At 35.6% G+C, this 12,955-nt stretch overlaps 1 protein-coding gene across 3 annotated transcripts in view; it reads right to left on the minus strand.

The window, feature by feature from the left end:
• Nucleotides 1-12,955, minus strand: part of LOC131427989 (protein tincar) — a 420,815-nt gene that overhangs the window by 151,876 nt on the left and 255,984 nt on the right. The window lies entirely within an intron of this gene.

The following is a 12,955-nucleotide window of genomic DNA, read 5'->3' on the forward strand; positions in this document are numbered from 1 at the left end:
TTTCGATTTCATCACAAATGGATGACGATCGATGACTCGAGTGTGTGGTTGAGGTTGGGGTTTGGGGTTGGTTTTTACTCGAAGCAGAGGACTTTATTTTGTTTACGCTAACGAAAGCGTAATTTCTGTAGTGGAAAGTCGAAGTACTGTTAGGGAAGGTAAATAACAGAAAGGAAATATATTGAGTGCGAAATCGATTATTATTTGGTTGATTGGGTATGCGTTTAATTAGCATTTGTATTGTTGCCGATTTTTTTTCTATGGCACTGAAACCAGGCAGTGAATTTTTTTTCGCTAACTTTGGTTCAGTTTACATCAAAATGATAATAAAATTCATTACAATAATAAGTTTTTGCTGTAATTTTTGGGTTGAACCAAACAATTTTCACTCCATTTTACAAATACAGTATTCCTATCTAGGCTAGCAATCGTTTAATTGCATTTGCGAAAACGTCATCATAACTTGTATATTGTTTAGATGGTAGGTAGATTTCAATTTATTGGATAATCCTGTTGACCGTGCGGATTGAATGGCAAGGTGCAAAACTAATTTATCAGATAGCATTGCCATGATTCTCTTGGACGGTCGGCAATTCCCCGCAGCAACGGATGTTACACAGTTGTCTGTTTGGTGGTTGATGGGTTATCGTGTTTTCCGAAAGATACGGTCTCCGTACGGGCGAGACACTCTTTGAGAGGGTGATCCCTCTGTGCCATTCACGATTAGTTAATGGACACGGTTTAGTGGGATTTGAATGAGTTCGTACTGCCAGAGTGAAGAGGGTGGTGTCCGTCTACCTTCAAGAGTGCAATTACAGCTATACTTTACAACCCCTCGGGGAAGAAGATACAGTGGTAATAAATTAATTGATGATATGCAAAATAAACATGTAGAACCACAGGCTTGTTAGTTTCCATCCTACTGCTAAGGCAATGATGGGTGCAGTGAGTAAGATAAACTGCATAAAGTTATTATGCATTTGTAAGCATGGTGAAGAGGTTTGATTGATGAACAACTTCTCGAAGCTGACGTGGAATTGAAGTTGCAATATCTATTGAATCGAAGCATAAAATGTGCTCTTGAAAACTGACAGCATAATCCTCACGCTTGGCAGTATACAATGAGAAAAGAAAAATGAAACATTCTAGAATGCATGGGTGGGTTGATTTTTCCGGATAACAAAGCCATTGTTTACGATTTTGTTTTTATTTCTGACTTCTGTCAGTCAATGGTTTTTCCTGCTTTTGTGGTTTCGAACTAATGAAAAATTATCTCTTTCCTGATAAAAAATTCAGAGACTGAAAATATCTCTTCCAAAATTTTCGTTCCTGAAACAACCATCAAAATCTGAGCTTCGAAGTTCACAAGTGATTCGTACAAGATCAAATTATTATATTCTCATCAATAAAAAATATTCCTTCTGAATAAATTTTCAACTGAGAAATAATGGTTGCGATATTTTCAATGTACATAACAGATCGGCTGAAAAGTTCGTATCGTTTCTATGAGAGGGCGCCACTAGAATTAAATCCCTTCAAAAGATACTAGAATACCTACCTTCAAAAGATACGTGTATAAATTTGACAGCTGTATGATTATTAGTTTGTGAGATATTGCATTTTTAATGATTGTGAAAAAAAATGGAAAAAAGGAATTTCGTGTGTTGATGAAACACTACGTTCCGCCGATACCAAAAAATGGCTTGATGAGTGTTATCCAGACTCTGCACCGGGCGAAGCAACAATTCGTAAGTGGTTTGCAAAATTTCGTACTGGTCATATGAGCACCGAAGACGATGAACGCAGTGGACGTCCAAAAAAGGCTGTTACCGATGAAAACGTGAAAAAAATCCACAAAATGATTTTCAATGACCATAAAGTGAAGTTGATCGAGATAGCTGACACCCTAAAGATGTCAAAGGAACGTGTTGGACATATTATTCACAAATATTTGGATATGAGAAAGCTTTGTGCAAAATGGGTGCCGCGTGAGCTCACAATCGATCAAAAACAACAACGAATTGATGATTCTGAGCAGTGTTTGGAGCTGTTATATCGAAATAAAACCGATTTTTTTCGTCGATATATAACAATGGACGAAACATGGCTCCATCACTTCACTCCGGAGTCCAATCGACAGTCAGCTGAGTGGACTGCACGCGATGAACCGAACCCAAAGCGTGGAAAGACTCAACAATGGGCCGGTAAGGTTATGGCGTCTGTATTTTGGGATTCGCATGGTATAATTTTCATCGACTACCTTGAAAAGGGGAAAACCATCAACAGTGACTATTATATAGCGTTATTAGAGCGTTTGAAGGACGAAATTTTAAAAAAACGGCCTCATTTGAAGAAGAAAAAAGTTTTGTTTCATCAAGACAATGCACCGTATCACAAGTCGATGAAAACCATGCTGAAATTGAACGAATTGGGCTTCGAATTGCTCCCTCATCCACCGCATTCTCCAGATTTGGCCCTCAGTGACTTTTTCCTGTTCACAGACCTCAAGAGAATGCTCGCTGGTAAAAAATTTAGAAGCAATGAAGAGGTAATCGCTGAAACTGAGGCTTATTTTGAGGCAAAGGACAAATCGTACTACAAAAATGGTATCGAAAAGTTGGAAGATCGCTATAATCGCTGTATCGCCTCTGATGGCAATTAATAAAAACGAATTTTGGCAAAAAAATGTGTTTCTATTAAACGATACGAACTTTTCAGCCGCACTTTTAGGATGGTCAATTCAACAACAACTTTTTTGACTGCTATCGATGAATTTGATTTATAGAAGTAACAGGAGTGCAGGATTTTACATGTCTCACGTATTTTCAATTATATATGATTGAAATTTTGTTTAATAGCGATCAGTGTCCTATTTTGTCTGCTAAAAATCTCCGGCATACCGGATTTCTCTGCCATAGACGACGGTTTTGAAGGAGTAAACGATCTATCAAAGGGAAAGCATCGCTCTGATTGGTCAATCGATGCAAAAGCGAATTTATAAATATAAGCGAAATTAGAGCTAACATTTCAGTCCTACGTGTAGCATGCAAGAGGTAGGTTGTTGCTAGACAGCAAGATAAAAAGTGCCATAAACGATTTGAAGCTTTTATTGGTATGCTCTGATCTTGTGTCATGGAAGCTCGGATGAAATTCCATGTTATGTCGTTTCGCCTGAGAAATTGACAACTACTCCAGGGTAAATTTTGAGTGCCTACGATTAATTTCTAATTTATATAAGATGAACTTGATTAATAATGAGAACCGTTTCAACCGAAATCGCAGAATGGTTGAGAAACTTAACGCTATAAAAATAACTGCTTGCATATAAAACTTGAACATAAGCTTGGCGAAGAGAAGCTTAAATATCGAAATCCGTATCGCAAATATGTACAAAGATATAATTGCATACATTTGGGATATTGGTTTAAATTCGTCAGCTATAAAACAAATACAAATCGAGACAAATAACGTTCGGAGTTGGTTCTTAATCAAGATCAATCTAAGCCGATTTTCGTGCAATTGCGGATTCGAAACCGTGACGATTGATTGAACTGTTTGATTGTAGATCATTAGAAATATTGGTTGCCTTTTTTCACATCAATGGCTCGAACAACCCCATGGGGCTAATCCTTGTAGTTTTTTTTTGATAAATTTAGAAAATAGGTACAAATTGACTCAAACTTTAGAAAACTTTTCCGAGGTACGGAAGTCGCTCGGAATAGTCGTAAATAAAAGGTTTACTTAGGCGGTCTGAACGATATTGAATGTTTTTGAGATAGAATGTTTTTGCTTTTCGAGTTACACGAAGTTTTATGTCAAAATTTTCAAATTGTTATTTTTTGACAATATCTGTCACAATTGACGTTGCGGACAAAACATGTTTTGAGCAGTGTTGGGAAAATCATGATCAGAAAAAGTTCCTCTCACTCGTGAAAAAATCAGTTTAAGAGATTTTCTAAAAAAACTCAGTCACTGAAAAAATAACGATATTTTCATTAATTAAACAAACATCCATAAATCAGTTCGTTTTCACATCTCATCCAAGTCAGTCGATAAAACAAAACCGCTTACGTTCGGGACAGAAGAAACCAAGTACAGTATTGTGTAGTGAACAATAGAACGATCTCAAAACGAGCAAACCAAACGAACAAAAGCTACCGCCGACACGAAAGCATACAACATTCCAGTATATATGGATGATAGTGCTATCGAAGTGCGTGTGCATGATCTTCCCTCAAGCGTCACCGATTCATAAATTCGAAAAAGTATGTCCCAATACGGAGAGATTCTCTCTATCGAAAAAGAAAAGTGGAAGAATTTTTTCCCCGGTATTCTTAATGGCGTACGTTTATTACGCATACACTTGAAGAAGCCTATTCCTTCTTATGTGATTTTCGATCAAGATACAAGAATTCCGTGCAAATCACTTGTTACCTATGACAATCAGATGGCCACATGTCAGTATTGCCTGGACAAGGAGACAACTACTCCACAGGACAACGGTGCTTCCTTCACACCAACCCCAAGCAACCCCAGTACACCTGTGACAGCCACCAACAACAATGAAGCATCCCCTTCAACGAAACCATCAGTATCCCCTATAGAACAAAGTACACCAACTGCAGTTAACAACTTACCCTCCGACCAACCAGCAATTGCAATCAATGTACAACAAGGTGCATCAACAGCAACTAGCAATGAAAAGAAGACGGAAATCGACAACAATACCATCGATGCGACAATGAATGACGAGACGAAGCACGAACGAAGTGCCCTTCAATCCTCGCAGGAGGGAAATGGAAGCTCCTCTCCCCCTAGAAAAAGGGTGACAACGAGATCCAACTCAAAAAAAAAAATTATTTAAAAAATCGGCTCAATCGACCACGTAAAGCTTGTACACAAATAGGCCTGAATAAAAATATCTTTTAAATGAAAAAAAAAACATCCATAAAACTGTGCGCCTCGAAGTTCACGAGTGATATTTTGTGTCAGCGGCACTTGATGACGAACTTTCACCCACAGAAATATCCCTTAAGGGGCGGGTAGGGTATAACACTTTTGAAAAATAATTTATTATTTTCTTTCTATTTTCTGATAGTACAACATTTCAAGAATATTCTGTGAAATTTTGAAGCCTATCGGAACAAAACTCATATAAAAAAACCAGACCCCAACGTTTTCCTTTTCGTTGTTTGGTACTATGGGGAGGTTTTACAGCTACAAAATGGCTGATTTTTTTCGTGAAAAATCGTACTTTTAAATTTAAACAATCACCAAAAATAATAAAAAAATAAAAAAATCAAACAGAAACGTTGGGGTCTAGAAAAACTTCTGCTTTAACTATGCTGCTTTGATTTGTTCACTTCTGATTAGTCTGCGCCGAGATACAGTGGACACCGCAAATCATGATTTTTAAGAAGCGTCCTCGAAAATTATTCTTCACCGACATATTTCTCAATATTTTTCCACGAAAAAATTACAAATGATGCTTTTTATTATACAAAATATTTGAATTTATTTTGTTGAACGATAGTTCTGAAAAAATTCGCAAAAATGATGATGCTTTCAGCAGATCTCGGTGTTCTATGCATTTCTAAGACATTTGGAATCCAAAAAAGTTCCAAAGTCAATTTTTTCAAATATTTGTTTCTGACCCAAGTAGCAAATGTAACTTATCGAAATTTCAAGATGTTCTACAATTGTTTTATAATTATTATTTATGTTATCTATGTTCAGAAAGATTTTTAAACATATTAAAATTGATTGTGCAATTTATCATTGTAAAGTTTCACAATACGGCCAAAAAAATCACTGTAGAACTACTTCTACCCAAGTAGCACGTTAAGTTGCTGTCCTGTATTTTTCTACTGATTGTAGAATTTATCAATTTAGTTTATATTACTATTTTGGTGACTGTTGTGTTATGGAAAAAGCGCAATTTTTCTTTGTTGTGCAACATATCTTTAAGTTCTTCCGTTGTTATGAACATTTATTCACAATTATTGTGCAACTGATACAAAAACTCATGCATCGATCCCATTACAAATGAAGCAATTAAATCAGCGAAAAAACAATTGTGAAACTCATGGAAACTACTTCGTAATGTAAACAAGAATTGAATTGATGTTTAAAAATTTGATTTTCAATACAACTATCCGTAACACAAACATGGAACTTTAAAAATATTCTGCACATAAATAAATGGTAATACTGCATATTGTAGAATTGATCTTTTATGTTTTAGTAAATAGGAAATCGACAACGAACTACATTTTTATGGTGAAACATGTCTTCGTACGCCTGAAATTTTCAAACGCCTTTGAATATACGTGTTTTGATGATTGCACATCAATTTCTATGAAAATAACAATCTATTAATTTCAATGAATATCATCGAGATAGTGTTTGAAATATGTATAAGAAAGCTATCAAACATTCATACACCTTTTCAGGCGATTTTAATCATATGATGATTCAATTAATATGAAAAATCTTGAAATGAATTCTTCTTCAATATTTTCCATTATGGCATTGAGGGTAACAGCGGGCTGAAAAGAAAATGGTTCACAATACGTAATGATTTATTTTACCTAAATAAATGGAAATATAAACATGTAAATATTGAAAAGAGAAATTTTTGTTTTTATTTTTATCAAAATAGTTGTTTCAATTTTTATCAAACTAGTTGACTTAAACAACAATACAGTTTAGTCATTCATCTTAGTAAACCCGACATTTGTGATTCGCAGTATAGGTATTATTTTGGTAAACTCATGTGCTTTAGTTGCAAAAACAAGTTGTTCAAGCGGTAATATATAACTATGACAGTAAATATGATGAACTTAACTTTTCGTTCAATATCTTTGAAAAGTGATGTCAGGTCTGTTCATTTTTTCGCGAGATGAAAATCGAATACAAATTATCTAATTTGATTTATGTTTTCACTGCGTATGTAATGCTGTATTTCTGAAACTTTTATGATAATACTCTCATGTCGGCAAGTTTTGCGTTCATTGAGTTTCGAATTGTTTTTCTTAAAATGAAGAAAACTGCACACACTTAAATAAAATTTCATGCGGCACCCGAGACTATGCGGACTCGGCAGCAAAATAGTTTTTAGTGTGAGGTTTTCAATTCGGCTTATCATTTTTTTGCCTTGCAGAAAGCATAAATTCACTAATTTTTTTCTTCACTCGAGATATAGAGCCTTTTCAGCACATATTGTACCCAATGCCAACTATGACAGCCATTTGGAAAATTTTTGATAAGTTGAACAATTGTTTTAGTTACTTCGTCTTTACATGACGATGTGAAATTTTTTGCAGAGATTCTATAACTGCTAATACAACGTGAGCAAGTTGGTGATTTGCTGCACAATTGTTTTAGATGTACCTTAAATTGTTCTATAGTGATTTTTTCGGTAGTATTGTAAAACTTAACAGTGATAAGTTGCACAACCGATTTTAATATATTTGAAGATCTTCCTGAACTTATCTAACATAAAAAACAATTCTAAAACAATTGTAGAACCTCTTGAAATTTCAATAAGTTACATTTGCTACTTGGGTATTGTGAAAAAAAGTTTCTGTTAAGTCTGCATGAAATTGTAGGTCAGTGTCAGTAGTTTTCTTCATTTTGATATGAAATCCAAAACTTACAAAAACGTTATGCAAGATTTATCTATTTGTAATAAAAAAAAAACTAACAAAGATGAGAATATTATCATAAATGTTGCGAAAATACAACATTACATACGCAATGAAAACAAAACTTAATCAGAACAATTGTGTTTGGTTTTCATTTTGCTGAAATAATGAGCAGATCTGACATCACTTTTGAACGAAAAGTTAAGTTTATCAAAGTTACTCTCATGATACTGTTTGAGCAACTTGTTTGTACAACTCCAACACATGGGCTTGCCAAAATAATACCTACAGTGAGTATCACAAATGTCGGGCTGGTTAAGATGAATCTCTATACTGTATTGTTACTTAATTCAACTAGTTTGTTTAAAATAAAAACAAAACGTATAGTATTTCTCTCTGAAATATACTCATGGTAATATATTCCGTTATTTAGATAATATAAATCATTACGTTTTCTATTCAACTCACTGTTACTATCGATGCCATATTGGAAAAGATTGAGGAAAAACTCATTTCGAGATTTTTCAGGTTCAATAAAACATTAGTTTGATTAAAACCGTCTGGAAATTTTAAGTATGCTTGAATATATGTATTTTAAACACCATTCCGATGATTCTCTTTAAAAATATCAGGTGTACAACTTTGCTTCCGCCGTTTTGCGATTGGTGGCTGTACCGGCTGAGGCTGGTTAAAATACATAGATGATATTGCCTTTAAAGTGAGTGTGTACAGTGCCTAACGAAGTGTCATCGCTGTTTCAGTGACAGTTGTTCTTGTTTTCGTATTATTCACGCTCGAAAATGTCTGTTTATGTGCCCAATTCTCGCCATTTGCGGGAAGTTTTACTTTTCTGTTACAATTCGAAAAAAAATGCAACTGAAGCGCATCGAATGCTTTCTGAAACTTACGGTGATGCTTTCTGAGTAAAAGAACGTGTCGGGAGTGGTTTCAATGTTTTCAAAATGGTGATTTCGATATCGAAGACAAACATGATGGTGGAAGAGAAAAAACCTTCAAAGATGAATAACAATTTACTTCGAGCTCTTCAAACCGGGTGAAACCCTCACAGGAGATCGCTACCGAACGCAACTGATGCGCCTTAGTCGCGCGCTAAAAGTAAAGCGGCCACAGTATCAAGAGCGACATGACAAAGTCATCCTCCAACACGACAATGCTCGGCCTCATGTCGCAAAAGTGGTCAAAAAGTACCTGGAAACGCTGAAATGGGAAGCCTTGCCCGACCCGCCGTATTCCCCAGATGTCGCCCCTTCTGACTTCCACCTATTCCGTTCGATAGCACACGGCATTCAACATTTTAAATCCTTCGAAGAATTGGAAAAATGAATTGCTTCATGGATAGCGCCAAAAAAGAACTCCTTTTTTCGAGCAGGGATCCGAAAATTTCCGGAAAGTTGGGAGAAAATTGTCCCTAGCGACGGACAATACTTTGAATAATACATCTGTAAGCACTTTTTCACAGTTGTATTGAAAATAAAATGTGAAACTTATTTATTAAAACTTAGGTTTGTTATGGTTTTGTAAATGTCATTCCATTTCTTGTTTACATTACGTAGTAGTTCTCACGAGTTTCACAATTGCTTTTTGCTGATTTTATTACTGCCTCTGTGATGGGATCGACGCATGAGTTTTGTATCAGTTGCACAATCATAGTGAATAAATGTTCGTAATAACGGAAGAACTTAAAGATATGTTGCACAACACAGAAAATTGCGCTTTTCCATAACACAACAGTTACTAGCATAGTAATATAAACTTTATTTGATAAATAGCACATTAAGTAGAAAAATACAGGACAGCAACTTAACATGCTATTTGAGGAGATTACACCGGATCTGGACGTTTCATGCATTTCTAAGACATTCGGCAAATAAAAAACAGGGATACATAAAAATTTCTTCAATTTTGCGGTTCAGAAGTTACAGTGTGATTAGTGCAAAAGTGTCAATTTCACATAAATTAATCAGGTTTGCAGATATTGATGGTCGATCACCAAATAAACTTATTTGAAACGCACTACGATTTCTCAAAGATTTCTAAATTCCGGTTTCGAAAGTATTGCGAATAGAGGAACTCAATCGTTTTCTCAACGAAGAACAATTCGAATTTCATAAACAAAAATTCAAATTACAAAATTGATTAATTTTATCCGATTTCGACTTCCGATTCTGGAACTACAGAGCAATGAATATTTAATATTCAGACCGTCATAGAAGATGTCGATACCAACAAATCTTGACAGTCGGTCTCAGAACTATTCCAATATAACCGTCATTTACAGGGTGAAGAGTGTTAAAAATTTGATATCGTTACATAGAGTGGTGAAGCAATTGTTCCAATCGAAATTCCATTGTCAGTAGAAAGAAAAATCGATCCTAGCTATACTGGCTCTCGGTTTGCAATCCCGAAAGTAACGGAAATCATAAATAGGAACTCTGCCAAAGTATTTGTTCCTTGGAAAAAAAATTTATAAGTTGAACCGATGAAAATTGAAAACCTAACTGAAAGCTCCTACTACTTAATCCTATTTACCCTGACATGACCGGGCTGGAACAAATGGTCCACCGGAATCTCACTACTTCAAACTATGCTGACGACTTGACCAATGGTAGTGCTCGTAAATTGAATAGATTTCCGATCCGGTCCGGTCCGGTCCGTCCTTCCGGTGATGATTTATGCTGGATGAGCATCGAAACGTGCAACCACAACATACAACAACAGGCACACAGCTCAATTCAATGGAAAACTCAAACTTCATTCAAAAGTGTCTCCACCTCTTCCCTTCAAGGGATTAGAAGCAACGATGTCGTCTGTGCACTGCTACTACTGCTGCTCGATCCTTGATACACGGAAGGATAGACCCCGGCATATTCGGAAAACACACTGTGCGAATGCTGTCGGAATCAAGTGTCTATTTTCGCTTCGATTGCTATCCTTGCACTTTTTTATTTCTATTCGCTGTTGTAACAATGCTCTCTCCATTTGCTGTAGTGTTTTATTTATTCCGATGTAGGTACATGTGCATGCCTGATTGTCGGCAGCTTGAGTTTTAGACTTGGCTCTGTTTGGCCAATACAATCCGGTCGTCTTGCCTTGATTCAGCGCACAGAGTAGTACTGCCGGGTGCATTTCAGGGGCCACTCGTAAATCACGTAGACGTAGGTGAAGTAAGTCTTCGTTAGTCGTGAAGCCAGTCTTGGGTACAGATGTCACAGTAGCCGATGTGCGTAGTTTTGTTGTGATTTTTTTTCTCACCCTTCGATGGCAAGATTCAGACCCAGAGTTTTGTTTTGATGTATTGTACAAATGAGTGAGGGATTTATGAGATTTTTTTGCAAACTATTTTCGTCGTAATACACCGTTTGTAGGTTTGTAATTTAGTCCAGTTTTGTTTACAATTCTTTATTGAATTTGAAATAGAATTTTACAGACTCAATTAAACTGCTTAATTGCTTCACATGGTTTAAAATTATTGGTTATGATTCTTAGCTTGGCTCAATATAAAGGTAGTTTACCCTTTTAGGAACAGCTTTAAATATTGTCTTCAAAACATATTAATGCAGCAATTATTTCAGTGCAGTTTGCACATAACTTATCTCTCAAATCAAACACATTTCTAGAAGCGAGCGCAGAACAATCCATGGCAATGAGACTATACAATTTTTTTTTGTTTGAATCCAAGTTTGATTAGTCCCAGAACGCTCCCACGATACACGCATCCAACGCTTTTGTGGGGTACATTCGTACTTCAGGATTGGAATCTCTCTAACATTACAAAATTTCAATGCATTTATTAATAAAAGCTACAGTTCCATTCAAAACCCTTTTGCAAAGAAGCTTCTAAAATAATATCTTCATTTCACTTGGGTACCTTTAGCGAGCGTTTTATGGTTAAATCGGTTGTGTGTTCTCTGAAAAAATCAAACACATTCCCAAATTTACATTATCGTCCATTTTTCATCATTACTCCGGAACCGAAAGTCTGATCCAGATAAAGGCTGTAGCCGGGTAAGTATTTTAAATCTGGGAAATGGAATCCATGTATTTATACCTCATTTGAAAGAACTTCGATTGGAATCAATTCTCAGTAAATTTCAGCTCTATCACTGTCATATTGTCGAAACTAGGGTGGTTCTATTGATGTGCATATTTTTTTTTATTTTTGAAGAAACCGCTCCACCGATAAATTTAAAAAATGTCCGGGTTTTTTTTAGCTATTGCTAGGAGAGTATGCAATATTTCTCTATATGTTTCTTATGTTTATTTTATAACCAACATATGATTATTATACGAGAGTATTTCTTTCAAACTTTTTGCACAGTCTATCTTGTTACTTCGAAACGGGATGTCGGATCTGGTTAAAATTTCATAGCTGGCTATGTGATCATAAGGTCTCAGATTTTAATCAAAGTTTCCAAAAATCAGTTTCGAGAAAACCGAGTGGATCCACATAAAATTCAATAGCAGCCTTTGGAGCAATAAGATTTTTCATTTGACCCTTAGTATGCAAAAATTAATTCTGTGGTGTCCGAGAAATTTTTTTTCCAATTTTTTCAAGTTAGATCCGGATAAAATTCAATTACAGATTATGGGACTATAAGGCAAAGAAAAAGCAAAGTCATTCCTGTTGTGTAATTAAACCTTCTGCCTCAACAGACTTCGCACCGTTTCAGGTCGAGTCTCGAACATACGACAACTGACTTGTAGGACTAGTGCCCCATGCATTGAACCACCAATCGCCGCACTATGAGGCTTTTTATGTGAATCTAAGCTTGCAATAATCAATGCAATAATGCAATCGGCTTAGAAAATTTTAGGAAAGCCAAGTGCATGTTTCATACACAGTCTAATCTGATATTCCGAGACTGAAATTCTTAGTAGGCTATGGGAATAGGAGCTTCTCTCATTTTCATTAAATTTTATAAAAATTGGTCCAATGGTCTCTGAGAACAAAACATTCATGTATACTTTTTAAATTTCGTTGCACATTTCACCACATTACTCTGAAACTGGTAATCGGATCTAGACAAAATTTGATAGCCAGCTATGAGACTATGAGTTTTTAATTCACGTATATTGGAATCTACGTGATACGCAATTTAAATATGTACTGGACTGGACAGTTAACAGTTAACAATCTTGATTATATGACATTTTTGGTAGAAAAATCCCAACAAGCTACAATCTTAACATAATTCTAATATGATTTGCTGATCGGGTTAGAGTACAATTAAAAGTTTCGCAGTTACAACGGTTTGAATAAAATGTATGCGAAAATATATTCGTCCTTT

The sequence above is a fragment of the Malaya genurostris genome, chromosome 2 (assembly GCF_030247185.1).
Source record: "Malaya genurostris strain Urasoe2022 chromosome 2, Malgen_1.1, whole genome shotgun sequence".
In the NCBI taxonomy this organism is placed as follows: Eukaryota; Metazoa; Arthropoda; class Insecta; order Diptera; family Culicidae; genus Malaya; species Malaya genurostris.